Source organism: Phocoena sinus, chromosome 2 (assembly GCF_008692025.1).
Source record: "Phocoena sinus isolate mPhoSin1 chromosome 2, mPhoSin1.pri, whole genome shotgun sequence".
Lineage (NCBI taxonomy): Eukaryota > Metazoa > Chordata > Mammalia > Artiodactyla > Phocoenidae > Phocoena > Phocoena sinus.
In genome coordinates, this window is record NC_045764.1 from 164,748,741 (window position 1) to 164,776,629 (window position 27,889).

Sequence of the window (27,889 nt, forward strand, 5' to 3'; positions counted from 1 at the left end):
TTTATTTTTTTAAAGCATTTATACCCTTTAAAATTTTTATTTATTTACTTACTTATTTTATTTGGCTGCGCTGGGTCTTAGCTGTGGCACACAGGATCATCGTTGCTACATGCAGGATCTTTGTTGCTGCATGAGGGATCTTTAGTTGCATCATGCGGGATCTTTTAGTTGCAGCATGCTAACTCTTAGTTGTGTCACGTGGGATCTAGTTCCCTGACCAGGGATCAAACCTGGGCCCCCTGCATTGTGAGCGCAGAGTCTTAGCCACTGGGCTACCAGGGAAGTCCCTAATAACTATAATTATAGATGGTCATCTTTTATCCTGATCTTGAGTCTTACACCTTACATTTAATTTTTAAGCTTCATAATGAATATTAATGAACTAATTTACTTAGGGATTCACCTAGAGTCTATTCCTTTATGTATGGCTTTTATCACAGTGATCTCAAACACTTCTAGGAAGATTACCCACATAAATAGTGCCCCCAGCATTTATGCTGGGAAATACTTGATTGCTTTCTGCTTATTGTTAATTCAGGAAACGCATTCATTCTCAAAATATAAACTCTTGCGATTGAATCAAATGACTCAGCTCTCCCACTCCAGCCATGCTGCCTGGCCTTTCCTCACAGCTCCAGACAGGTGTCCAGTTGTCCAGAGCACACCCCCGCTCAACCTGTCCTGTTGTACGAAACTAAACGTGTTCCCTTCTTTCCCAGAGTCTCCCTATTTACTCCCACCAGTTAGACTGTGCAAATATTCCTGTGTCCTTTGGGGATTCCAAATCACCTACTGACCCATGAACCAACCCTCCAAAATCACACATAATATGTGGTACATGTGTGCATATTTTTCTGGGGATCACACCCACAGCTTTCATTATATTCTCAAAGGGCCCATGACCCTCTCATCCAAAAGGATGGAAATGGTCTCTCACTGTCATCGATACTGTCCTATGGTATACTTGCAACAGTAAAACAGCCTCCTGGCTGGTCCCCCCGCCTCCAGGGTCCTTCCAGTCCATTCTGTGCACTGACACCACCTCACTGATCATCAGTGGAACACAAGGTTTACCTGCTTTAATTCTCTCCCATCCCCCAAGTCCACAGGAGCCTGAGAGCAGTGCCACCACACCTGTTTTATTCCTAATTAATTGCTTTGCTACCTAGAACACCTCCCCTGCCTCTCTCCGCACACCCATTCAACCTCCACACTTCAAGGCCCAGCCAAAGGCACGTCCCAGCCGAAGACCAGCCTAGAGGTGGAGTTTGGTTTCAGATGACAGGATACTTGAGAGGGGATGTGGGCCTGGAGGTTTACAGAGCTGGAAAGGTCTGCATGGAGTTGGAAATCTTGAAAAAGGACGAGCTCTCCAAGGTAACTAAAAGCAAAAACAGTCAAGTGTTTATTCTCAATTTCTACAGCACTTAGGTGCCCAGCCCAGGGCTCCACAAAGAGCTCACTTGAATATTTACCGAACAAATGTGGAATGTTACATTCAAAACGAAACATAATCTGATGGGGGAATGGGAGTTTCATAAGGTTAAAATTTGCCTGCAAAATATTTTGAACAAAGTACTTTGCAAAAATTAGGTGAATTATTTCCCTAGTCTTTGCCTCAAAAATTGTAATTTATAAAATCACTGGAGTTGAAAGTGGTTTAAAGCGGCAAATGAAAAGTCAAATGACATCCTTAATAGGTGCATATTAAAAATACATATTTCTATTAACATTTTTCATGGATGTGATGATAAAGTAAATCTACAGTGGAGAGAAACAAAATACACTTTGCATTAATAATTTGTAAATCACTATCTCAGGGATTTGCTTAATTACTGTTACCTATGCAACTAACCCTGGGCATAATTATTTAGGAAAGAATTCATGTCTTCCTTGCGACACATTCTAAACCAATATTGTTGGTCTCTAAGGAGAAACTGTGTCCGCAGTTAAGTTAGGTGTTTAATATCATGAGTCAATATTAATATTAAACTAGAGCTGAAGAGAGAACAAAAAACAGGGGCTGGTGCACAGCCACAGAACCACGCTACAACTGCAGGCAACTGTGAGTTGCCAAATTAGGTGTTACTGAAATGGAAGACCAAGCAGGAAGCTGGTGGCTCAGCAGGCGGGGCCCATCCCTCATAACGCGCTCACCAATATAACATTCCCCCAGTGCTTCATCTTCATTTGCAGAGGATAATGGATGGGATCAGGGCTGCGAGAGTTTGGTCAGCTGCACAAGGCCCAGCCTCTAGGCACAGAGCTACCATGGAGCCTGGCTTCTACCAGACCATCTACTCTCTACCAACTCAACAGCAGTTTATAAATTCCCCCCAGGGCTTAACAATGCCCTTTGGACCTCCACGCACAGGAGCCCTTTAAAAGCCGTCATCCCCAAAGCTGGCTGCCCATAGCATCCCACCAGTGTTCAGACCACACAGCCCAACTGTGCCCCAAATCTAGAGAATTTCCAAGTCAGAGCCCTCAACAATAACTGCTCCTCTGCACATGTGATGAAACAGAGGCCTGGAAGATCTAAGAACTGGGCCCGAACCCTGATCTTCTTCCAGTCCAGAGGAGGTTCTGCTGTATCCCAGTTCTGCCAGCTGTTATGACGTAGGGGATGCCAACCGAAGTAGAGCTGGCTTTTCAGAAGTGATATTGCAGTCCTTCAGGAATCCTGAGCGCCTGGACCTTTGAGTGTTATTGGAAAAGCATTGTTCCAATTTACTGGAAATTTTCCTTTTACAAATTGACCTCCTGCCCTTGCTAAACCGTTCCCCTTCTTTTCCTCTGGAAATGGTCTACCTGGACACTCCTTGCCATTGTTACCCAGCTGTGGGCACAGGGATTCCTGTCTACTAGGCTCCCTTCCATTGTAAATGTAGTGAGCACTGGCAAAGAATGGGAGGAAAAGGCTGGAGCATCAGAGGTTTTTTGATGCAGCTGTCCTAGAGCAAGATCCACAGTGCAGAAAACCAAACTCTGACAGTGAGTGTTTGCAGCAAAATAAGGGTTTATTTGCAGGGTGCCAAGCAAGGGAGTGGGAGACCAGTCTCAGATCCACTCCATCTTGGTCTTTGAGTTAGGGCTGTTTTAAAGGGGAAGAACAAAGAAACTGGGATTAATCATTTTGTGACATTTCTGTGACATTTCTTAACTGTTGTTTCGCGAGTCAGGATGTCTCTGGTTTCTGATTCTCTGGCCAGATGGTCCACGGCTCAGGAATCTGTGAGCTCATCTTGCTCTGAGTCTTTACGTTAATGATGACCTCCATAATAGCAATTTTACTGTATTAACAATGTTACCGAGAACAGCCATCTTTGTCATCTGACTCTGATTCGTGTTCGGTTAGCATAGGATTGAGGTCAGAGGAGACAAGAAAGGGATCGAGGTTTTGAATAGAGACATTAATCATAAACTCCGTAAGGGAACTCGGTTTTAGAGGGACTCAGTTTCACAGTCAGAGGCCAAGTCCTTGACCTGAAAGCTGCCTCGGGTGCCCGTGTCTTCATGAAGGGCTTTGCCTGGCTCAGAAAAGCCTTGCAGCTGATAAGCTTTGTGAAGTCCCTGTCCTGCCTGTTTCCACCAAGTAAAGCACGCTCAGCCCTTTCCCCTTCCCTCACTGGTTTAGGCAGATGGCCCAGTCCGTCACAACCAAAGCAGAGACATGGTCTGAGCTGACTCATTGAAGAACAGTAATTCCTTCCAGAGAAGATTCGCCATTCGTTTAGACACTGGAACGATTATTTGCTGGCGGACAGCTGTAATTACTTTTTACTGCAGGTAGGCAACTGTTCCAGAAGTCAAGCTAATAGAATTACTGGTTTCTGAACGGCTTTTGGAACCAGTAATTTTCAACAAGTCAGCACAGCATGTTCGGTGAACTTTCCACCCAGGACAAATCCCTGCCTCTGTGGCTCCGCACTGCAGGCAAGATGTGGGTTCTTCGATGGGGCACTTTGGAACTGTAGGGGCATTTTTCTTCCAGGACCCTTCATTTGAAAATGGGACTTGAGCAAATTGTGCTTGGAGATATTTCATGAGCTTGCACCAAATCACTCTTCTAATTTTTTTTTTTTTTTTAAATAATTTTTTCAGGGCTACTGATTTTTATTTTTATTTTTTTTATTTTTGGCTGTGTTGGGTGTTCATCGCCGCGCGAGGGCTTTTCTCTAGTTGCGGCGAGCAGGCTTCTTGTTGTGGAGCACAGGCTCTAGGCGTGTGGGCTTCAGCAGTATGGCACGCGGGCTCAGTAGTTGTGGCGCACGGGCTTAGTTGCTCTGCAGCATGTGGGATCTTCCCGGACCAGGGCTCGAACCTCTGCCCCCTGCATTGGCAGGCAGATTCTTAACCACTGCGCCACCAGGGAAGCCCCTCTTCTAATTTTTAATTACTCTGGGAGTTGGCATTAAATTGTATCAACGAACTAACCAACCTTTCTAGTACTAACAGGGTAAATCACTTTCCCAGTCATGGTATCCCATGGTAACTTCTCCCTCCATGCTACCCATTTCTGAAGAGAAGTTAAGGGAAAAATAAATCCAGAGGGCCTTTTAGTCAACGTTCCTAACAAGATTACCAACTACTGTAGACTGTAGGTAATGATTTTGCAACAAGATTCTCTATTTGATAAGAAAAAGCCCTTTTGAATGCTTGTCAACATTGGACCCTATCAGCTGATTTGACATTTAACAGATCTTAAAAAGCACATCCATGGTCTGTTGGGACAACAGTTCCTTTTACTGAGAAGTCTTCGAGGTATTTTTTGCTGTTGTTGTTGTTATGATTACTAAACATTCCCGCCTCCTGCTTTGCCATCCACTAATTAGCTGAGCTCTGGTTTTGAGTGGGCCATAACTGTTCTCTTTGTGCCCATGAGTTGGCTTGTCCTGTTACCTGTCCAGGGGAAGGAGCAAACGCAAAACTGTATGACTTGGGAGAAGACTGGGCCTACCTTAACTCTAGTATCATAAGAAGAGACAGATCTGCTTTTAAGCAGATTTGAGTTGTTGAGAATCAAGAGAGGATGAACTATATAGACTATTGATCTGGAGACCGTGTATGGTGAGAACGTTTAAGACTTACCCGCTTAGTAACCTTCAAATATACAATATTGTAAACTACAATCACCATGCTGCACAACAGATCCCTAGAACTCATTCATGTTATGACTAGAAGTTTGTACCCTTTGACCAATATCTCATCACCACCCAACACCCCAGTTCCTGGCAGCCACCAATCTACTCTCTGTTTCCATGGCTTTGGGTTTTCTAGATTCCACGTATAAGAGAGATCATATAGTATTTGTCTTTCTCTGTGGAGACTATCTTTTAGACTTTTTGACATATGGTCAATGCATAGAGACCTGTTAAGGGAATTTATTTCAAGCAATTGGTGTTATCAGTTTGCTTTATTGATATGCAAATTCATTAGAGTCTGGGATCCCCAGAGAAGGAACTATAACCCCACAGCAAACTTCCTTTGCAGCCCTTAGAAATCAAAAAACCTTCATTCAGTGTTAGGAAAGTTGAAAGTATGCTAGATAGCTGTCCTCAAAAGCCTGAAAAATGCTTAGCTGAAAATCATTAAGTAGGTTTAAGAAACTGTTTACTATTTAATACTACACAACATTTAGTATTACCACAACCTTTGCAAGTCATTCTGATAGGGGCACTAAAGTCACCCTCAACTGCAGGACCCCAGCTCTAAAACATCAGGAGGATAGAGTCTGCAAATTGAGAGCATATGAGTCAGAGCAAAAGTTTGGAATCAGACAGAACTGGGCTCAAATCCCACTCTACCACTTCCTACCCATGTCTTCCTACAATCCTGTCTGCCTTGCAATGGGGGTGATGAGATAATGTATGTGAAGCACTTAGTGCTGTGCCTGGCACATAGTAAATGCTCAACAAACAGTGATCAATACATTAATTATGCTGGTGAATCATGCTTCCTTTAAAAGATATACACCAATAACATTTCAAAGGGCGTACCCTTTGCTAGCCAAACCTCCTTTACGGAAGATCTAACATTCTGGGTATTGAGGAAGATTCTAAGGTACCCATGAGACCCATACTATCACAAAAGGTCAGTGTGGTCACTTATCACAAAGTGTGGTCAGTGGGCCACTGCCCCAGAATCACCAATAGTGCCTGTTTATAAAACTGGTTTCTGGGCCCCCTAGAAGGCAGGCTGCATTGGTCAGGATTGGCCAGGCTATGCTGCAGTAAGAGACACACCCTAGAAGCTTGGAGATTTCACCTTGCAAGGTTTATTTCTCACTCACGCAAAGTCCGCTGTGGCTCTGAGTGTCCTCCAGGGCATCTCCTTTTCAGCAGGGGCTCGGGGACGCAGGCTGTTTCTCTCTGGTGGCTCCACCGTGGAGATAAAGCCTCTTGCTGTTGATGTGGCAGGTGAAGAAGACCACCAAAGTGACTCCTGGCACATCTACTCACAGTCTGTTGGCCAGAACCCGTCACGTGATCCCGTTTACTTCCAGGAGCTGAGAAAAAAGGTGAGGAGGGTGGATATCTGAAATGTCTCTCTCTGCCTCACTCACTGAATCATTCTCTGGGGTTAGGATCTAGGAATCTACATTTTCAAACTCCCCAGATGATACAATTCAAAGTTAGCCATCACAGGGCTGTGATTATCTACTGCTGGCAATGTTCCTTTTTGGGATAAATAATTTGAAATAATGGAAATGAGAGGGTGGCTCTGTCAACATAATAATTAAACTGGGAGTCTAAGAGTCTAAAACATTAGGCTCTTTTCTAGCTGTTATGTTAAGTGTAGCTCTTAGGTAGAGATGCCTCTGAAATCTATTTCTGGTCCAGACTCTCCACTGCCTTCAGACTGATATATACTCAGCCAGGGTCTCACAAATCTCAAACTGTTTGTTCATCTCTACCAAACCTGTCCCTGTGTCGTGTCCTGGGACAGTACCAATACCCACCCTCCCGGGCAACTTCCAAGGCTTCGTGACTTGGGAGTCTTCCTTGGCTTTTCCTTTTTTTTAACCCCTCAAAGCCAGGCATCAAGACTGTGTTTCTGTCTCTTCACCGCATAGTGCGTCTGCTCCCATCTCTCTTCCTCCACTGCCGTTCCCTTAGTCCAGGGTCCCATCATCACCTGCCCTGGTCCAGCTCCTCTCTTCTCTTTCTCCCAAATTGCTGCCAGGGTGATGAACTCCCCTTCACGATAAGCATTTCCTCATTTCTTCCCAGCAAGACTCCTCTCCTCTCCTCAGCCTTTTCTGAGCTTACTCTTTTCCCCTTCACTCTTCCCCAGCATACTTCTCTCACATAGCTACAGTTTGAACTCACCTGTATCTGCTACACTGCAAGCCCCCTGAGGACAGACAGCAAGTTTGCCTCTCTCAGGATGGGATCCTCATGGTCTGACACCACACTCAGCACATAGTAGGTATGAAGGGAGAGAGCAATGAGGGTGGGGAGCTGCATGGTGCCTGGCACCTGGTGGGTGCTATACAAAATTTGTTGAGAAGAGGATATCCAACCATCTTCCTCTGCTTAGTTATCCTGTCCTGCAGCTATGATCAAAGATGAGAATAAGAGGTGGAGCGAGTCAGCATGTTCAGGGTGTCTGAGTAATATTGTTTTGCAAGCAGAGCAGCATTTTAATTTGCAGAAAAACAATTCTGAGTAAAACCAAGTGAATTAAAAATAAATTGCATGAGTGAACTAATTCCCAGTTCAAGGAGGGCTAACAACTGAAAGTGATATCATTTTTCTTAATTCACAATAGAATCCATAAATATTTGGGGGAGTTAAAATAGTAGTGTTAATATTTGTTATATTCCTGACCATCTACAACAGTATTTATCCACACGTAGTAAAAAATGAGCCAGAAATATACTCAGAATGTATTTCTAGGAGCATGTTTGTGAGCCATTTACATATTATACAATGTGTCTATGTCTTAAATCATAATACAATTTTGTTACAAAAGTTTTCTTATCTCTAGGTCTGCTCTTTCATATTTTTAAGGCAAGACTTGGCACCTCTACTCACTAAAGATTTCCAAAAAATGACCCTCAAATAGGAGACTCTACAAAAGAGGGTAATGTTCTAATATGTAGATATAAAGAGATGAAGAGAGATTAATGAATTAGAAATAGTACTTGGAAAATAATGAATTCTTTTTTTATATTTTAATTAAAATTTTTTTTTGATGTGGACCATTTTTAAAGTCTTTATTGAATCTGTTACAATATTGCTTCTGTTTTATGTTTTGTTTTTTTGGCCATGAGGCATGTGGGATCTTACCTCCCTGAGCAGGGATTGAACCTGCACCCCCTGCCTTGGAAGGTGAAGTCTTAACCACTGGGCCACCAGGGAAGTCCCAACAAGAAATTCTTTAAAAATAATTTTTAAAATATGTGTGTGACAAAGCGAGAGAGAGGCATGGACATATATACACTACCAAACGTAAGGTAGATAGCTAATGGGAAGCAGCCGCATAGCACAGGGATATCAGCTCGCTGCTTTGTGACCACCTGGAGGGGTGGGATAGGGAGGGTGGGAGGGAGGAAGATGCAAGAGGGAAGAGATATGGGAACATATGTATATGTATAACTGATTCACTTTGTTATAAAGCAGAAACTAACACACCATTGTAAAGCAATTATACCCCAATAAAGATGTTAAAAGAAAATATGTGAACTATTCGGAAACTAGAGACAATCAAAAATAATAAAACAAAAATTGGTCATAATTCCTCCCAAAGCAGATAGTTACTAAATTTTTTGATTTATCTGAAACTTCATATGATGTATGGTGTAGAGGAGAAATCAAACTTAATTTTTTTCCTGAATACAAGTTAGCCTGTTATCTCAACTTATATCATTGGGTAAAGCCTTAGAAGAAGTTAATTTCCACTTAAGCAAATCAAGATTGCACCTGTGTTGGCGGCACTTCCTGAGATCCTCTGTTTTTGCCACAGTTCTAAACTTTCTTGGTTCTCTGACTGAAGGGAATATACCAGCAGCGGTGGCCATGTTGCCCACCCAGACCCCAGCCCCGACATTGTCTCCTTCTCTGAGAAGCCAGGAGGACCAGTCAAACCAGAACAGGGAGTTCCAGGGCGGCACCAGCTGAGGGAACAAGTGGAGGCAGAAAGGGTGTCACAGACATTTTCCAAAAGTCTGAATGCATATGCCCAGGATACCACCTCTTTGAATCTAACCTAAAGAAATACTTTCACACATGGACAAAAATGCAAAGGAAGCACTGACCACTGCAGCATTATCAGTTATCAGCAAAAACATCAATAGGAAGTTGGTTACATAATGATAAATCTGTATTATGGAATACTTTGCAGTGATTAAAAAGAATAAGGGGGGAGGGAGAGAAGGGAAAGAGAACGACTGCAAAAACATATTAAATGAAAAACCAAGTCATAGAATAATATGTATGATTTGATCTTGTCAATGTAAAAAGAACCCTCATAAATGTGTATAATGTATATATAATATATATTATATATAAAATGTAATATATACAAAATATGTATATATGTATTTATACATATATAAAAATATATAAAATAAATAAACATATATATACATATATAATATATAGTATATATTTAGAGTATTTAGGTATATGTAACAAGAAAAGGTTTTGAAAAGATGCAAATTCCACTAAAGAAATCACAAATGGAATTGACAGGGGGAGTGCTGGAAAAGAGAGATGGCAGAGATGCTGTTTTACATTTTGCTCTAAGTACTTTTGTATTTTTAAAAAATCTTTTACAATGAGAAATGCAGGAAATGCTTATTCAATATTTTCAAGAGACAAAAATAAACATATAAGAAAGGAAGACTTTCATGGAAACCCTAAGCCCATTTATGCCAGCATGTTCCCGACTTGCCCGACAGTGGGGTTCAGTCTTCATCAGCAGGTGCAGCTGAAGGCCAGCCCACAAATTCCTACCCATGACTCGAAGCTTAATCTGGGAAATGCAGAATGGAATACAGAACAGGAAACACAGGAGTCCCAGGAACGCTTATATTAAGGACGAGTTAAACCCAGAATTTTAAAAAGTAAAAGGAGCCAGAAATGATGACTACAACAAAAAGAATCATCACCCCCACGGAGACGGCCAGGCCGATTTTGTTCTGGGCTGGACTTGATTAGACCATGGCATGAAAAAAACGAAATAATTTTTTTTTTACTGTCTCAGAAGAAAAATACAGAAGGTGTGTCTTGAAGTGACCGAGAATCACAAAGTTTTATTTTTTAAAGTGGAAATGATTCTCTCTTTTGCCACCTGGTGTATCTTACCAAACTGATTTACTAAAGGCTTGACCTTTGGGTCTTCCTATGTTTATTATAGCAGGTGCCAGATTAGATTCTATTAAACTGGAATAAAAAGCACCTGCCCCAGCCTGCAGCATCAACCCAGTCCGAGGGCCGTCTGAGAGAGCAGGGGCATGGGGAAGCCTCAGGGAGGGAAGACGGTGGGCTCCCCTACCTGTCAGGTGTCCTAAGGAGAGCACTCCAAGGGACCCTGCTCCTCAGATGCTGATTTCTATTAATGAAGGAAGTACTCAGGAGAAGGGAAGGGAGCATAGATGTAGTGGATTATGAGGAAAACACCACTGCCCCCACCAGCTTCTTTTATAGGTCTGGTCCCAGAAAATGTCACCTTATTTCCCAATTCCCACCCTACCCTTGCCCAGGGGTGAGAAGAGGGAAAAAATGATTTGCTTTGATACTTGAAATGTATTAAAACCTGCAGACACTGACAGTCTGCTCCTTTTCCATGCAGCAGCGTGGGGCAGCGATGAACCTAAGGAGAGAGATCCTGACAGCTGAGAACACTCACAGGTTAAGTGGTTCTGTGCAATTCCACACCCCTGCTCGTATCCCCCAAAGGACGAAATCCCAGAGTACTGTTAAGTGAGACAGTATCTCCTCTTTTATCTAAGGCCACTTTTTCTATTCCGTCCTCTTTTGCTGCGTGCTTTCAATTACCCTTCTCTTGCTCAATTATTTAATCTTTACCCCTCAACTGCAACTTTTCAGCATGCGGAAGGCCTTCCCATTTAAAGAAAAATAACCACACTCTCTTGTTATGGACTAAATTTTGTTCCCCCCAAATCCATTTGTTGAAGCCCTAAGCCCCCAATGTGATGGCATTTGGAGACAGAGCTTTTGGGAAGTGATTACATTTAGGTGAGGTCATGAGGTTGGGGCCCTCATGGTGGGATTACTGCCCTTATACTAAGAGAAACCAGAGAGCTTGCATGCTCTCTCTCGTTCTCTCTCGCTTTCACTTCCCACCATGTGAGGACACAGCAAGGAGGCAACCACTACAAGCCAGGAAGAGAGTTCTCTCCAGAAACCAGCCATGCTGGCACCTTGATCTTAGACTTTCAGCCTTCACAACTGTGAGAAAATAAATGTCTGCTGTTGAAGCCACCCAGTCTATGGCACTTCATTACAGCAGCCCGAGCTAAGACGGTCCTACACTCTGCTTCCAGGAACTACTTCTTCCACCATTTCACAGCCAAATTTCTGGAAAGTGTCAGTGTTTATAAAGACTGTCTTCATTGCCCTTCTCCCACTCATCACACCCCTCCAGTCTGGCTTCCTCCATTTCACTAGCCCAAAGAATCTTTCCATTAAGTTACCAATCACTTCCATATTGCTACATCCAGTGGACAGTTTTTGCCTCTCTGAGGTGTATTTGACCACTCCCTCTTCCCCTGGCTTCTATGAAGCCACACTCTCCTAGTTTTCCTCTTCTGTCTCTGGCTGCTCTGCCTTAATCTCCTTTGTGGGCCTATTTTCTGCTATTGCCCTAGGCCCTCTTCTCTTCTCCCTGTAGACACTCTCTCAACCAGGGTGCACACCTTCAATTATCACTTACACGCCAGTGATTCTAATTTTCATCTTCAGCTGGGACCTTCCCTCTAGGCCCCAGATCTACAAATGCTGATCTGACGATTCTAAAAGGAGCACCCCAGGACCAGCATGTCCAAAGTAAACTCACAAGTTTGCCCATAACATGGTTCATTCATGCATTTAGACAAATGAGTCAGAAATCTAGGAATGAATCATTCTTGACCATTCCCTCCTCCATCTTACATCCAATTTATCATCGAGGCTCACTTATTTTACTTTCTGTGACCAATTCCCTTGATGTCCCTCCCTCTCTCACCTGCTCTATTGCAGTAGCTTCCTAAATGGTATACCTGCATCTATTGCTGTCACCAACCCATGTGATTTTTTTCAAAGTGCAAATCTGATCATGTCTTATTCCGGCTGAAATCCTCCAATAAAGTTTCATTGCTCTTACATTATGACCAAAGTCCCTAACGCAGGCCTAACCACGCATCTTTACTTCCATTCCAGCTTCCTCTCACACTACACAACCCCTCACTTTCTACTCCACAGAGGCCATGTTTCCTCCCGCCAAAGGACCATGTCATGTACTGTTTCCACTGCATAGAACACTCTTCTACTCCTCTTCTTCTTGTCCTGTTATGGGTTGAATTGTGGCCCCCAAAAAGATATGTTGAAGCTCCAACCCCTAGTACCTCAGAAGGTGATCTTATTTGAAGACAGGGTCTTTACAGAGGTAATCAAGTTAAACAAAATGAGGTCATTAGGGTGGGTCCTAATCTAATACGACTGATGTTCTTACTACAAAGGGGACATCTGGGCACAGAGACCAACATGTACAGAGGGAAGGAAATATAAAGACACAAAGGGAGAAGGCAGTCATATGCCTTGGGAGGTACATCTACAAGCCAAAGAACACCTGGGGTTGCCAGCACACACCAGAAGCTAGATAAGACAAGGAAGGATTCTCTCCTAGAACCATCAGAGAGAGCACGGCCCTGCTGACACCTTGACTGCAGACTTCTAGCCTCCAGGACCACGAAATAACACATTTCCGATGTTTTAAGCAACCCAATTTTTGGTACTTTATTATGGCAATCCTAGGAGACCAATACATCCTATCAATCCTTCTGTCTCATTAACTCCCACTCAGTTCAATCAGACTTTCTCACGGAGTATGTCCTGGACCTCCTGGCTAGGGTCCCTATTAGATATACACAGCACTCTGTTCTCCCCTTCATAGCACTTACCACAGTTACAACTTGACGTGTATTTATATGATTATTTGACAGAATCTCTCATTAGACTATAAAGTCCACTGCAGTAGGGACTGTGCCTTTCTTTAGTTTATTGCGCTACTCCCTGTGCCTAGCCTAGTACATCATACATACTGAAGCTCTATAAATATTTGTTGAATAAATGAATGAGAGAAAGAGATAAGAGGGGCATGCTGGAGATGGAACTAGAGGCTAAGACCTTAAAAGAAGACAGGCTGGGAGATAGTTTAACATGATAATAATTTCCAGAAGGGCCTCGAAATACCTCTGCTGTCAGCTGATGCTATCATTCCATAGAAGAAAGGTTTGAAATGCACATATCCCTGAGAGAGATAAGACATTAACCTAAATTTGCATTAGCATATTAATAACATCCTTACCAGAAAGTAAGCTCGAGGAGACTCTGAATGTCTGAAGATGGAAGCTGCGACTTGATGAGGGGAACCAAGGTGAATGGTGTAAAAAAATAACCTTTCTTACGTCACAGTTTTGTTAAGGGTCAGCTTACCATTGGCCAGAAACAAGCTGCCAGATTACTACTCACCAGGCGTCGACGAGACCCCTTCCCAGAGAACTTTAACACAGCGCTTCACTGACACTTGGCAGTCAGGGAACCATTTCCTCTTCAACTAGATGATGCTGGGGGACAGTGAGAGGACGGGTATCAGGGACTCACCCAAAAGGGAAGACTCATGCCCTTGAGTTCTGATCGCAAGCTTCTTCTGCTGGAATTAAAATGGAAAAGTCTTCACCATTGATCAACATCCAGATCCCACAAGGTACAGGCCACCACACACAGCCGGTTCACAAAGGACAGTCAGCTTTTTGGGGAGATCAAACTTTAGAACCCAATAATGACAGGAAATGATCCTCACATTTTATTAAAAAGGATTTGCTGAAGATCAGCAGAAATAGAAGAGAAAGTTGTGTTTTTTTTTGTGGTACGCGGGCCTCTCACTGTTGTGGCCTCTCCCGTTGCGGAGCACAGGCTCAGCGGCCATGGCTCACAGACCCAGCCGCTCCGCGGCATGTGGGATCTTCCCGGACCGGGGCACGAACCCGCGTCCCCTGCATCGGCAGGCAGACTCTCAACCACTGCACCACCAGGGAAGCCCCAATAGTTGCTTTTATAAAACGTTTTTAGAGCTACAGGAGTTCTTTTTTTTTTTTTTCCTCTACTGTCAACATGCCTTCAATGGCAGCAAAAAGGGAAACAGATTTTTCTTCATTGCCTCAACTCAGATATATTTCCAGAATAATGATTAAACACCCCTCAAAATGCCTCCCATCATACTCTCTGAAATTGTTAACGTTAGTTATATAAAGGATTAGTCTAAAGTTTACTGAAATCTTAGACTTTTAGAGTTAAAAGGGATCTTTGAGTATGTCTGATCCAACCTCCCTCCAGTGAAAAAATATATTCTACAAAATTTCCAACAGTGACCTCAACTTATGCTTGAGTTTTCATGGGAACAATGATCTATTTTACTTCTTTTCTAGCCAAATTATTCCATTACTAAGCAATTCTACTTAAGCTTTTTTTAATATATCTTATTACATGGAACTCTATAAAACCAGCTGGCTCCATTTAAATTTTACGCTGGTACCTTATTCTTCCAAAAGTAATTGCCTAAAAAATTTCTTAATTGAATATTTAAGTGAAAGGCACAAAATTGGCAATGATTTTATTTTTGCACTTATGACCTCTGGAATATTCCTGTGGCAGGTGTAAAATTAAGCTAAATTTTGAAATCTAACACAAGTTTCAACATGTACATTACACATTTGCAGTCTTTCCCCAAAACCAGCTTTAAGCATTAGAGTGTTTTCAATCTTTACCTTTTTTAGTGAAACTTGAACTTCACAAAACAGTCATTTGTGAGGTATCTTTCCTACAGTGACTCATTTTTGTGAACAATTTCATTTCTATAAAATATATTGTTGGCACATGGTATAGTCATTTAATTTTATAATGACAGTACATTTTAAGAGTAAAAGCAAATATAGATGATTTAGAAATTCTGAAACATAAATTGAGCAACTGGAAGTAAAAACCAAAAGCTTTCTCAAATATGTTTTAAATAAACCATTAGAGTCAGACTAAAAAGAAAACTTTTAACTTTGAGCAGAATTTTAAAACATTTTAAATGTTCATAAAAATCTCAAAATATATAACCAAAATAAGCAGAAAAATACAGAGGTCACAGGCTTCTCTGATTGGGCTCAACGTGGAAATAACAATTTACACTCTTTCCTGAAAGTCATTAATAGGACTTAGTCAAAACAAGAGAGAAAATTCTAAAGAAAGGAGATCTGATAATTAAATCATGAGATGATTAGCAAAAGCATTTACCTTCCAAGAGGCAGCAGGAAGAAGGTAATCTCAGCCAACATCTCTATTCAGCAAAAAAGAGAGCCCCGAGAAACTGAAATGACTTAGCTAGATCTCCCCTACTGTTCTCTGTAACTGATAGGGGCTGCTGCTGTTTGATTCAGTTGTAAGGACTCATACCGATGAAAATTAGTTATAGCAATTGCTTGTACTGTCAGCCATGTTCAAATGCTGCCTTCTATACTGTAATAATCACGTTTCAACTTGAAAGGGATTAAAACCTCCACAAATACTGAAGCATACTGAAAATAAATTGAAAACCAGTGGGAAATAGAGTGTGGTTTAAAAAGCTTCATCAGCAACATTAAACAGAAGAATTACGACTTGTGCCCCAGATAAAATTTCAGAACGGACTTCAAAAGCAATCCTTAGACTATTTTCAGTGTCTCAAAATATGTTAGTGGGAAGAGAGGCATAACAATTTTATTTGGATCTGTTTTGGACAAAAGAAAGTTTAATTAGAGACAAATTCCATAATTCACTTAGGAAGCACAGTCCTTTTTCCTTGGTTTTTTTATTTACAATATTTTAAAGTTACAGTTTTGAAAGAGCTGAAAAATGTTTCCTACTAACTCTCCCATGTTCTCTGTGGATAAAAGTTCTGTGTTTTGGATCCTTTACACGACAGAAGATAAATGCTAAGGTCCATCAGCAGGAGATAGAAGGAGTGAATTCCACAAACACTCAGCCTAGCTGCAATGTGAAACCAGCAACTCTAATAATTTATAGCTATATAAAAAGAAAAAAGGGAGACTCTTACACTTCCCAACCACGGAGGAGTAGCTGATCACAGCTTTCATATAATACGCATGCAAGCACTTCCCCACAATCACTTCAAAGAACCATTCTCTTGTTCCAAACAATTTCAAAAGCAAAGGAACTACCTATAGCCATTTAGAAAATGAAATGCTGTCTAGAAAATAATTATTGGGATCAATAAACAATTAAAATTGGAGGTAGGGGATACTTAGATTTACTTGCATTCTTTCTTAGGAAGTTAAATTAAGAATTATCAAAGAAAATAAATTTCAAAATACTGTATAAACTCCTTTGGCAGTAAGCTACATATACATAAGTAGGTGTTCTCTTGATCTGTTCAAAAATCATCTGACACTAACAGATATACCACCCTGTATTTTGGTAGTACCATTTAGGATCCATAAGATGGCAGGCCTAGATTTCATAGTGATATCCTTAAAAGTATAAGTATACTGGTTGCCTTGAAATAAATATTGCATATTATCAGCAGTGTGTGGCTAGTAATAATATTAAGGGCATCTGTCAGATTAAATTTGGAAATTATGAAGCATGGGAACTATTAACAAGCTAATGCATTCTATTAGCTCATAATGAATCACAAAATACTACAGCCAGAAGAAAACTCACGATCACCTATTTTAGTCTTGCCTTTCTCCATATAAGGAAACCAGAATCCAGATTGCCCAATGTCACAGGGCATAGGGAATAGCAGAGAGAGACCCAGAATCCTGGTTTTCTTCACCCCAATTGGCATTAATCCTAACGTTCATTGTATTTCTTCAGCTCCTCATGGTGGCATCAAAGGCCATATAACTGCTCTGCCCTATCTCACTGCTCTCGAACCCCACTTCTGCACTTCTGCACAGACTGCCTTTTACTTGTCAAAGCGTCTCTCATGAGTTACCACTCTGTTCTGCCTGGCCCCCAAGCATGGAATTCCACAACTCTCTTCATAAATTTGTTCGTGTGTTTCTCAAACTGGGGTGTGGTGATATGGAGTGGTATTTGAAGCTACGGGAGTAGTTAAGTCCTATCTCTTAGACAGGTTTTGGAGGTGCAACATCTTCTTAATTGAAAGAAATGAAATATGTATAAATTTTAAACATGAAATCCATGAAGTTTCAACAAAATGTGTAGCATTGGGTAGACTAGCTCAGGCCCGCAGCAATAAATCTCTTCTGTTCCCTATCCTGTCAGGGATACTCTGGTGAAAAGCTTACAGCTGTACAGTTGGCCCTCAGGTTCTGTTATCGGTGGATTCAACCAACTGTAGATTGAAAATATTTGGGGAAAAAAAAATTCCAGAAAGTTCAAAAAAAGCAAAACTTGAATTTGCTGTGCACTAGCAACTAGTTACACAGCATTTACATTGTATTAGGTCCTATAAGTAATCGAAAGATGATTTTAAGTATATTGGAGGATATGCATAGGTCATATGCAAAGATCACGCCATTTTGTATAAGGGACTCGAGCATCTGCAGATTTTGGCATCCTCAGGGATCCTGGAACCAAACCCCCTCACATACCAAGGGTGACTGAACCTGGTTAAAAGGTTCCTTTCCTTAAGAGCACAGCCTGGAGCCCACCCTGTCTTCTGTGAAGTACCTAAGGTCATGTTACACTTGTGTCCTAGACAAACTATCACACTACTGCCTAAATACTGTGTAAATGGTCCTAAGATAAATTTAACTTCTATGTGACAAAACATTATATTATAAACATTATAATAGAAATCAAATATCAACTATTATACAACTATCGTATGGGATACATATTTAATAGATAGAGACAACTGGTTGGCAGAATTCTTATGGGCAAACCAAACACAGTAGACGGAATTAATAAAAATAAACCAATGTACTACTTTTAGAGTTTTATACTGAGTTTTTTCCATTAAGCATTATATGCTATAGAGAAAAGTACGGAGATCCAAGAAGGTGAGCTAGAGGACTTTTGACCAATTACCTAATCTGTCTTGGTCTGCTTTCTATTTTCTCATCTGTAAAAAAGAGTGAATTGGATTAGGAAGGGGGGAAAATGTCTAGAATTTTAAATTGCTTTTTCTCATCTTTTGCTCTACCATCTCTTTGGCATAATTTTTTAATGAATGTAACATAAAATAATTAGTGCCTAAACCTTTTTTCTATATATCCTGACAGTGATTAATTCAGTTACTTGAAATATACTTACTTCCTTAAAAATTCTCAGCATATTCATGGGTTAGAAATCTGTAAACTAGTCCATCTTGTGAAAAACACAGACAGACTGAGGAAGGATTCCAGATTACGTGACACTAGAGACATGACACTTGAATGCAATGCATGATCTGGGATTTTACTTTTCTATAAAGAACAGCAGTGGGACAATTTGCAAATTTTGAATGAAGACTGTAGGTTGGACAATATTGGACAATGTTATTATGTCCTTTTCCTGATTTTGATAATTTTACTATAGCTATGCAACATGTAATAGAATGACCTTATTTCTAGAATTATACACTGAAATGTTTAGGGACAAAGGGCTATCATGCCTGCCACAAGAAAGAGGGAGCACAAGAGAACAGGTATGAATGTGCCAATGTGATAAATGTTACCATTTGGGAAATAAAGGGTACATGGGGATTCTTTGTACAATTCTTGGAACTTTTCTGTAAGTCTGAAATTATGTCAAGTAAAAAATTAAAAGAGGGACTTCCCTGGTGGCGCAGTGGTTAAGAATCCGCCTGCAATGCAGGGAACACGGGTTCAAGCCCTGGTCCGGGAAGATCCCACATGCCGCGGAGCAACGAAGCCCGTGCACCACAACGACTGAGCCTGTGAGCCGCAACTACTGAAGCCTGTGCGCCTAGAGCTTGTGCTCCACAAGAGAAGCCACTGCAATGAGAAGCCCGCGCACTGTAACAAAGAGTAGCCCCCGCTCGCCGCAAATAGAGAAAGCCTGCAGGCAGCAAGGAAGACCCAACGCAGCCAAAAATAAATTAATTAATGTAAAAAAATTAAAAGAAATCAGAAAGACAACTTGTTTGATGGCTGCATATAGAACTACAATGGAAACCAGATGTAGAAAGATTAATGAGAAGGGAAAATTGTTCTGGAAAGAAATCCTATTCATTTACAATACTATATTTCTCTGGAATTTGAGTTTATGATACTAGACATAATACACTATACTATGTATTGTAGAAAAGGATGCTCCTAGTAAACATTGGTGTAAGGATTCTTATTTGATAAGATAAATGTTTCTATAATGCCATTCTGTTTGTGGCTTGCTTCTTTACTTTTATGTTCTGCTTTAGTAAATCTTTACCAGTGTTATAACTTAAAATCTCTTCACAGACAACTCACAGGAAGAGTTTCACTAAGAATCGATGTAAAAACATACCCCAAGTGATTAAAGACAGTTTTGAGACTATGAAATAGAAAACATACATGAAAAATAGAAAAGCAATTTAAAGTAAATTTCCCCCAAAAAATGATATTTCAAAATTTACTTTACCCCATAAGAGGGAAGGAAAGGCAAAACAAACAAAACAAAAAAGTGAACTCTAATATATGCCTTCTCTGAGTGCATAGGTAAGCTGTTCTGATGTCCCCAGGATTTAGCACACAGAAGTAACCCTTACTACTTTTTTATGGTATTCAAAGAGCCTGTAATAAATTATCTTCCATATGATTATTAACAAATGTATTTTTCAATCACTTACTGAATGTATTAATTCTTTTTTTTTTTTGCGGTACGCGGGCCTCTCACTGTTGTGGCCTCTCCCGTTGCGGAGCCTAAGGCTCCGGACGCGCAGGCTTAGCGACCATGGCTCACGGACCTAGCCACTCCGCGGCATGTGGGATCTTCCCGGACCGCAGCACGAACCCGCGTCCCCTGCATCGGCAGGCGGACTCTCAACCACTGCGCCACCAGGGAAGCCCTGTATTAATTCTTAATAAAGAATCACATAGATTTGTCTTCTGTAAATCCTTGTTTCTGATTTATCCATCTCAAAGTTAAAATACCCCTGAATTGAGAATGCAGTTTGGGCTGAGGGAGAGGCAGGAAGATGACATCGGGAAGTACACATGTTATTTTCCACAGTATTGGTAATTTTCTAATTATTTGAATAGGTGGTGAATTCACTGGGGCTTATTTTAATACGCTTAATAATTTACATTTACTATATATATTATTTTATATGTATCAAATATCACATAATAAAGGTGTTTTAGAAGAACATATGTAGTATTTTCCCTTTTAAAAGCTACATTACAAAATAAAAGCTTTTCTTCTTTCATTTAACTCTTTTTTCCTCTCCAACTATTTTAATAGTTATTGATTCAGATGTTCAACATACATTTATTTAGCAACTATTATATGCCAGACTTGGTTGTAAGTATTGAGGGTATAAGCAAACGTAAGTGTAACTAACTAAATAACTAACTAAATAAAACTATGGTCCCTGCCTGCATGTGGGTTATAGTTTAGTTGTGAGAATGTAAAGGGCAGAGCTATGTGTAATTCTTTGCAAGCTCGGTACTCCCAGAGTGCCTTGCCCAGGTAAGAACCTCAATAATGTTCACTGATGATATTGATGATGCTTGCACCACCTATAGATCTTTTTTATGGGTAGAAGATTCTTTATGTTGTAATCAGGTCATTTTACCATTTAAAATAGGCTTCATCCAGCAACAAAGAAATCTGTCATACTGGATTCCTAAAGGCCACTTGGAATTGCATCCTTTTGGGAAATCTCAGCAACCTTGTCTTCCTGAAATAATAATCATCGCAACAAGTTTCCAGGTAGAGGTAAAGAGTTGTAGACACTCGTAAATTTTGTTTGGTATCCAGTTATACCATCATTAATTATTCACACAGAGAAGAACTCTCAAACGACAGCTTGTGTTCCCTCTCTGCACCTTTTAAACATACAAGTTTTACACAAATTCATAAATCTCAGGTTCCAGATGACAGGGTTTCTCTTTATCAGTCTTTCTGCAATAAAATTTAGCAAACCTGATGTTAGTTAGGAAGAGCAGCACAAGGGAAGTAATACCAAAAAACCCACTGGTAAACTGTTCAGAAAATAACTCAGGCAATCACCACTCATTCTCTTCAATGAAAACACTTTTTCAAGATAATAAACAAACTTTGATCAAAACATCAATTGTACTAAATCTCACAGGAAAATGTTCTGTGAAAAATCTTATTTACGTACTCCAGGTCTTAGCTGACTTTAATTGTATATATTTCAGGTTGTACAGACTTTAAAACAAATGAGAGACCAGAACTTAAAAACTTCAAAGACTAGATTTACCAATATGGCATATTATAATTTGAAAAATGCTTGCATAAGTGACGAATTACAACTCTTACCTTAATGAAAAAAACAATGCTATAATGTATTTTGCCTCCCAAATTCCAGTAGCAAAAAGATGGCCATTTTTTGCTTTAAAGTCTTATGATTATAAACAACAATCAGTTCGAGTATTGCAATAGTTCCCTTAGTGCTACGTATACAGTTGATCAACTAAACTACATATGAATGCCTACGGATATAGTTATCTACATAGATAGATCATACGTGATCATACAGTGGTAAGGCCTAAACACATCCCACTGAAGAGGATTTTTAGATTTTAAATGTTTTGGTTTTGATCAAGTCTGAAAGTCTAGACTCTATGACAAGAGTTGCAGAATTATTTTGTGTATGTTTTTCTGGGAGGTTTCTATGGCTTTTATTAGACACCCAAAGGTGTTGATGACCCCCAAACCACTAATAACCATGACCCCAGGACAGGGTAATAAGCATTCACATTCAAGGGTATCTGACATCCAGAATGAATTTAATAAACATTGTTGAATGAACCTTGAATGAATATCCTTTTTCTAGAGTATCATTAAACTTTTCAGTGCTGTCATCAGAGATAAGTGTTGACTAGAAAAATCAGAAAAAAAGGGGAGAAAAATGACAAATCAAGACTGAGTGATTACTATATGCAGGACAACGGTGCAGGTGATGGGAATTTTTTTAAAGGTAATTTCTGTTTTTAAGGAACTTATGATCTAATTAGAATGAAAAAAACACACAAAATGATGTAAGAACATTAGCAAAAGGGAAAAAGGTAGTCAGTGTATTACAAAATGTATACTAGAACTACTGACGATGAAAAGCCTTTCCTAGGTTTGAAGGATCTTTGACATATACAGCGTATAATTTTGCCATCTATAATCAGGAAAAGACCAGAAGTATAAAGGGTAGCGAGAGGTGGAATAGAAGGGATTGGAATAAATACTCTTCTTTTTATGGTCTTTGGTGATTGGGAAGACGGTACCAAGGGAAACACAAAATAATCCAGTGGTTCTTGAAGGGCAATTGTTCTTGACGCTCTTCCTCCTTATTGCTAGTGTATTTTTTGGAGGGGCACGGTGGGGGTCCAGGGGGATGCTGACTTGACCAGAGAATAGGAAAATCACTCCTCCAGTGCTCTGAAACCATTAAATATCTTTAAGCAGGTACTACCCAAGGTCTTTCACCCTAAGGCAAATGCACTGAAAAATTCTAGTTCACATTCAGAAACATGCCCAATCAACAGGAATATTTGGAAGCATAACTTGGTACACCTTCAGGCCACTGCTGTTGGCACTTTTCCTCTATGAGGTTTCTGAGGAGTCCAAGTAGAAGGCCAAGTCCAACTAGCATCTATATCCTTTCCCCATTTTGATATCATGAGCTTTTGTAAAGTGAGGCAAAACTGTAGCAACATATTTTGCTTACTGGTCTTATTTCCTTCATATAGAAAAATACGTAGGAGATACATGATGAAACCAACGTTGGACAAGACAGTCCAGGAGTTCAGCCCAACCACAGTGATATTTCTTGCTTTTTCATTCTTCACTTCAAACTTAAAGTACATAAAATACTATAATTTAAGAAGTATCGGGGACTTCCCTGGTGGTCCAGTGGTGAAGAATCCACCTTCCAGTTCAGGGGACGCGGGTTCGATCCCTGGTCGGGGAACTAAGATCCCACATGCTGCAGGGCAACTAAGCCCGCACACCACAACTACTGAGCTCGCACACCTCAACAAGAGAGCCCGCGTGCCACAAAGTACAGAGCCCACGTGCCCTGGAGCCTGCACACCACAACTAGAGAGAGAAAACCCACACCGCAACAAAAGATCCCGCATGCCACAGCTAAGACCTGATGCAGCCAAAACATAATAAAGACAATTCAAAATATATATATCATTTCTTGGATCTTCTCCTCTAATTCCACTGCTAACACTTTCAGATTAAGGGCAATTCATGGACCAACTACTGCATACAGTAAATGGGTTCAACTTCCAACTCTGTCACCATGGGTGAAGTTGGATAAGTTATTCTTATAACTTAGTTATTATAACTAACCTCTTGTAACTTAGAGGTTAGTTATTCCTCTCTAACCTAAATTTCCTTATTTGTGAAAAGGAGTGAATAATAAGGTTTTCGTGAGCTATAAATGAGATATTGCAAGGAAGGATATTGCACGGCATTTTGTAAGGGCTCAATAAATATATGCCATTATTCTTATCGCTTTCATTAGTCTCCCTGTGTACAGTATCACTGTAAAATTCACCTCCCACTTCGCTGCCACATAATTATTCTGAACTCACCTACGATTGTGTCAGTCTCTTGTCAAAACTCTTCAATGGATTCCATGCAACTGCATCATCTTATCTTCTGGCCGGGAATGTGTGGCCATTCTCTATCTAGCCTTAACCAACCTGCCACCAGCCTGTCTCCCAAGAGGCCCCTTAATAACAGATGAAACTTCTTCCCCTTCCCTAACATACCCTTCTCTTTTCAGCTTGGTAGCTTTGTTCCTGGTATTCCCTCTGTGTTGAATGCCTTCCCCATGTACATCCATATAAGTCGCTGATCCTCCAAGCTAGCTTGGATGCCACCTCCTCCACAAAGCTTTCTCTCATCCCTCTAGCAAAGTGAGTTCTCCCTCTGGATGCAAGTCCTTTAAAAACCAAGGTTTGAATCAGTTTTATTTTATATCCGCATGGCCCCTACTACAGGGCCACACTCACAACAGATACTTGAAAAACATTTATGGAATGAGTAATCAAATACTCATAATAAAGTAGACAGTAAGAACAGAAGAGGGTAAAATAAAGCACTGAGGGAGTCCAGCGGAGGAAGAGGTTATCTTAGCTAACTTTGCATTTGAAGTCTTTAAGGATGTTAGAACTCTGCTACGCAGAGATGATGGAAATCAGAAATCGAGGCCCAGAGAGCAATGTGAATGTAAGATGGAGGGGAAAAAGCACAAAGATTAAAGAACAGTTCGTACGGCCAAAATTTAGGAGTTGCAAAGGGTAGCAGATTATTAAGACTGAAAGATCAGATTATGGAGGGCCCTGAAGGAATTCCTAAGGAAACTGCACTTAAGGCTAGAGGCCATAGGAAGCCATGGGAGGTTGAGGAGGGAAATTATATAGTCATATATGTGCTTTAGAAAAACTACTCCATCAGCTGGGTGTAAGATGGAACTAGGGGTGGGAGAACAATTTTTGCAATAGTTAGGAAAACAGCCACAGTGTCTTGAACTATGGTGGTGACATATAATGGCAAGAATGTAAAGCTAGGACTTCCCTGCTGGTGCAGTGGTTAAGAATCCGCCTGCCATTGCAGGGGACACGGGTTCGAGCCCTGGTCCAGGAAGATCCCACATGCCGTGCAGCAACTAAGCCTATGCGCCACAACTACTGAGCCTGCGCTATAGAGCCCACACACCACAGCTACTGAAGCCCGCGTGCCTAGAGCCCGTGCTCTGCAGCAAAGAGAAGACACTGCAATGAGAAGCCCGCACACCGCGACTAGAGAAAGCCCGCACGCAGCAACGAAGACGCAACAAAACCAAAATAAATAAATTTATTTATTTAAAAAAAAAAAAGGTGAAAGAGAATAAAAGAGGACAGGGTGGAAAGAGAACTACAATGGAGCAATGGAGAAGGAGTGGGGTTCTGAACCTGGCCTACATGGAGACAATTCAGGTCCATAAACTTGGATGGAAAAGTAGAACATCTCTTTTCACTAACCTCTAAGTGAAATGTAGCTTGCCTTCAGTTATGAATACAGCAATGAACCATAGCAGCATTAGGCTTCATCAGACTGACAAAGGGGTCCATGGCATAAAAAAGAATTTCTGTGCTCCAAAGTGACGAAATCGTTAGGAGAGCCTTTACCAGAGATAAAGATTAGAACTGAATAAGAAAATTCCGAAACAGAAAGATAGGAAAGAAAGAAAACAGAGGAAGAGAGGAAGGAAGGCAGGCAGGCAGGCAGGCAGGCAGGCCCTGTGTGGGGACTGAGAGAAGGAAGGACAATAAAGATGGATAAAGTTATGTTTGAATTTGGACATGCTGAGTTTCAGGCGTCAGCCCACACTTACCTTACACAAGGACATCCCTTTTCTTGAGCCCAGTAGCCTCCAGCTGCAGGGAAACCTAATCGCCTCTACATAGTAGGAATCTTCATTTCCTATTCTGTTCATCCTCCCATCTTGTGGGAATGAAAACAGTCCAAGGGTGACCAAATGTCCTGGTTTGCCTGGGACAGAGGGGCTTTCTAGGACATGGGCCTTTGATGCTAAAACCAGGAAAGACCAAGGCAAACTGATGTGCTAGTCACCCCAAGGGCCCTCAAATCTGGCCTGCATGCTAATAAGGCTACAATAATACTATGCCTTCAATTAAGAAAAAAACTATGCCATTTAAGGTTTATTTTAGATCTGAGTTTGTCAATCTGTTCACCCCACAAAGCAGAAAATACTGAAGGAAAATCTTCCTCTCACAATGTCAGACAGTTATTGGCACTCAATAAATGCTTTAGTAACTGAATATCATTATGTCAATAGTTCTACAATTTACATAGTGCCGGCACATTCCCATCTCATGCAATCGTCACAAGGACTGGGAAACAGACTTGATTCTCTTCATACTACAGAAGAAACCAAGACTCTGGAAGATGTAGTCCTTTGCTCTGCCTCACACAGCAAGCCAAGTGGCGGACTCCCAGCACTGCAGCTGACAAAGAACACTGAATTACTGCGTGTTCCACAAAGGCACGAGTGGTTGTTGCTATATGGCGATTATGCAAAGCTGCAACTGTCTTTCTTTTGCAATGTCCATGAACTCAGTGCTCCGGTATTATGTTGATACACAGTAAAATGGAGTGTAAGTTTTAGGCAGAAAGGACCCTAAAGTAAAGTGATGGTTTGCCTATGGGAAAAGGCATAAAAAGCCAATGATTAAATGTTCAAACTCGGTATGATGAGGTAAGAGAAGCAATAACTTACACATCAAATTGTATGGCCAATGGTTCCAAAACTATGCTCCCGCATGCAGCCTCTAATTACAAAACCCATACAAAGCAGTGACTGCGCCTGTATTAGTCAATATAGGAATCAATACAAGACCCTCGTGTGCCTGTAACGATCAGTCCAGGAATCTTGGACCGGGATGGGAATGGTGAAAGCCAGGATACATAAACTTGGATAGTTAATACTAAGGTTTCATTCAAGGGAGAGGCCTGGCCTTGCTGGGTTTATTGGCCCCCGTAACTCACCAACTACCTCTCCCTGTAGCCATGGCAACACCCACACCAAGGCAGCTCCAGAATTCACCTTTGGATACCCACACTGCACCGAATTTGCACCTACGCAGCTCAAATAAAACCAACAGAGACATCACTCCCGCTAAACCAAGACAACCATAGCCTTTTCCCGTTTCTCCAGCTCCAATTCACCCAGGGAACATAGTCTTTCTTTTCACCCATATCCACTGAAGAGAGTCCTGAACAACGACCACTTCTGCTGCAGTAAAAGATAAGAGGATTTTTCTCTTTTTTGCGGGTGTGGATATCAGAGACGAATGAAAGCCGGATGCGCGCGCGCGCGTACACACACACACACTAGCTGCCTAAAAAGGCAACTAAACTGATAAGATCAAAATAATTTTCAGCCAACATCTCGTAGCATGTCTGTCAGGCAAGCTCCGTTTTGCTCCTGCAGGCCACTGTCCCTGGAGCCGGTAAATAGTTTCCAAGACGGCTACTGGACTTCCAGCTCTAAAACACAAAAAACGCATTCCCTGCAGGCGCACAGCATGAGCAAGAACCATGACGTATTCGGGAGAGCTTTCCAGAACTGCTTTCCAGCCCGAGCAAGATGCCCAGGAAGCAAATCTCCCTTTTGCTTCTAGAAATGGAGAGGAGTCAAATCACACTCCCCGCGCTCGCCGACAGAACGCAGACCCAGCGGTCTTCGGGAAGCGGCGGCTAAACGTCTCGTCAGACCCCCTCCTTCCTAGATGGCCACTCGGCCCTGAGCCGTGAGCCCTCGAATTCTACCCCCACCACCTCCCTGGCACCTGAGCAAAACCGACACAACCCACCTCAGTGGAAAAAAGGAAAAGAACCCCCCTCCACAAAACTTCTGTCGCAAGGCCTTTTTCTACTGGCCCAAAAGCACCGTGTAAAACCCCTTTGCGTCCGGGACGTCCCGGCTGCCACTAGTAAAGATGGCGGCCATAGGCGGAGCCGCTCCC

At 41.3% G+C, this 27,889-nt stretch overlaps 1 long non-coding RNA gene across 4 annotated transcripts; it reads right to left on the bottom strand.

The window, feature by feature from the left end:
• Positions 1–229: 229 nt before the first annotated feature.
• Positions 230–27,824, bottom strand: LOC116749392. Of its 4 annotated transcripts, none has more exons than XR_004348592.1 (5): positions 25,735–27,824; positions 13,701–13,881; positions 7,332–7,558; positions 6,293–6,508; positions 230–1,381 (listed from the first exon to the last, which is right to left on the bottom strand). It is a non-coding gene; the product is annotated as an uncharacterized LOC116749392 (long non-coding RNA). The 4 variants fall into 4 exon arrangements; XR_004348593.1 differs by lacking the exon at positions 230–1,381 and adding an exon at positions 4,286–4,902 and having other exon boundaries at positions 13,701–13,795; XR_004348591.1 differs by lacking the exon at positions 230–1,381 and adding an exon at positions 4,286–4,902.
• Between the last annotated feature and the right edge of the window lie 65 nt (positions 27,825–27,889).